Raw genomic sequence first — 2,234 nt, forward strand, 5'->3', positions numbered from 1 at the left:
CTACCCCACCTGATTTGTCCTGGGTGAATCCTCAGACCATGCACCCCCTCTTCCCTGTCCAAACACACACAACAACATGGTAGAAATGGTGAGCATGTTTTTGTATTTGGTCTAATTGCAGATTTCTGGAGCCACAGTCTGGAGTTATCACTGGCCATCCTTTCCTCTTTCCCATCCTGTACAGGGTCACTGCAGAGGTACGGCAACCAACCACCCTTAGACTCAGGACGTCTTGTGCCTCCCCTTATGGTTGCTCGGCACCTCCTCTCCTGTCACCTTCATCTCTGTGTCTGCCCTGGACCAGACACACACACACACACACACACACATAAACACAGCCGACACAAGCACACACATGTATACACACAAATGCTCAGCACGGGAACACAAATGCAATCAGGAAACACAGGTGTTTCAGAAGCCCGTGTTCCTTGATTGTGTTTGTGTCTCTGTGCCGAGCATATGTGTGTATACATGCATGTGCTTATGTCGGCTGTGTTTGTGAGTGTGTGTGTATGTATATGTGTGTGGCCCAGGGAAGACGTAGAGATGAAGGTGACAGGAGAGGAGGTGCCAAGTTACCATAAGTGGAGGCATGAGGCGTCCCCAGTCTAGGGGTGGGTGGTTTCTGCAATGTCAGAGATGTAGTCGGTAGGCACCATGCCCTGCCCTTGTGGCTCCCTGTTCACCTCCTCCACGAGCTCTTCCCTCCACGAGCTCTTCCCTGTTCACCTCCTTCATGAGCTCTTCCATATTTTTCCCAGGTAGCCTGAAGCCGCTTCCAGCGAAGCATGTGTGGTGCTTGTGAGCCGCCAAGTGGTGCGTGTGGAAATTCACAGAAGATCCCAGAGTCAGCACACAGGTGCACTGGGATCCCGGAGAGGATGCCCTTTCAATGATAGACCTTCCCAGGTTAAGGGGTGGGAATGAAGGGCCCAGGCAAAGTCAAATTCAGTGGGCAACAGGAGACCAGAGGATGGCAGGACCCACAGAAGGATGATTCTGAAAAAGATACTTAATTCGCCCTGCCTCTAGTAGTGTCACCTAGGAGTCTCATGCTGCAACCACAACTGATTTGACGGAGACTTGTTTGACTCACGGACACATTGAATGACCAGGCCCAGTCTCAGCAGGTCACCTGCTACATGCGTGGCCCAAATTCATGCTCCTCAGCCAGCTTGCATGAGCCTGAGCATCCCCATTTGGGAAAGGACAGTGTCATGGCTCCAATACAGCTGTCCCTTCACGGCCCACCTCTAGACCCGTTACCACATGTGTTTCTGTCAGTTACCACTCACGTAAGAATCTTCCCTCCTGGGGTAGTACTTCAGGGGATCGTCCCACTCATCTTAGCTGATGATCTGGTGGCAACACGAGCAATGTCAGCTCTGGGCTGACCAGGACCTGAACTTTCCCATGAGCAGCCAAGAACTCCAACATCAATCATCAACTGTATGCAGGACCAAAACTAGTCCACCTCAACAATCCTGTTTGATTCTGGGCAGCTGTGGCCTGACAACCAGTTGAGAAAGTTAAGGCTCCTGGTGACCAGCCTGCGGCTGGGTCCTCCCTGTTCAAAGTTCCAGAACCAATGGGCTGGTGTGGAATGATGTGCCCTTTACCCTGAAGAAAGACAGGGGAGATGGGTGCGGATCCTGCAGGTGGATCATGCACACCCTTGCACACCCACACTCATCACCCCAGGAGCCACGTTTTACCAGTGATGTCAAGGTAATACTCCTTAATGATCATTGTGTTCAAGAAGTAGGGGTGGTCCCAAAAGGAAAAGATCAACTTGCTGTGGGGCCAGGGATGGCTCGCACCTGTACCTGCTAGGATAGGGAGAAGAGAAAGGTGCAAGCTTCTAGGGACCTCAGCTTGCCTCCCATTAACAGCTTTCACGGAGCCTCTACAAACTCTCTCAGTGTAGGAACATGGATAACATGACCCTCCCATTCCCCACCAAGTCCCATACCCACCGGTCTTCAGTCTCCCACACTGACCTTCAAGTCAATCATGTAGCTGAGAAAGTCTTTATCTTGGTCGCTGATCATGACAGAAACTTGAGGGTGGCTCATAATCTGCTTTAGGTCAAGGAGCCATATTGGCCACATGTTAGGCCAAGAAGAGCCAGGAACATCAGCCCTAGTCTGGGGTGGAACAATGACACTGGAACAGGCATCGTCAAGGATGCTGGGCACTTCCGCTCGCCCAGCCACCACTGATGTCCTCAG

General features: G+C 51.8%; 1 pseudogene; it reads right to left on the reverse strand.

Annotated features, from left to right (window-relative positions):
• Positions 1-1,298: 1,298 nt before the first annotated feature.
• LOC104984084 overlaps positions 1,299-2,234 on the reverse strand; it is a 3,066-nt pseudogene continuing 2,130 nt past the window's right edge.

This window comes from Bison bison, unplaced genomic scaffold, assembly GCF_000754665.1.
Source record: "Bison bison bison isolate TAMUID 2011002044 unplaced genomic scaffold, Bison_UMD1.0 scf7180017863830, whole genome shotgun sequence".
In the NCBI taxonomy this organism is placed as follows: domain Eukaryota; kingdom Metazoa; phylum Chordata; class Mammalia; order Artiodactyla; family Bovidae; genus Bison; species Bison bison.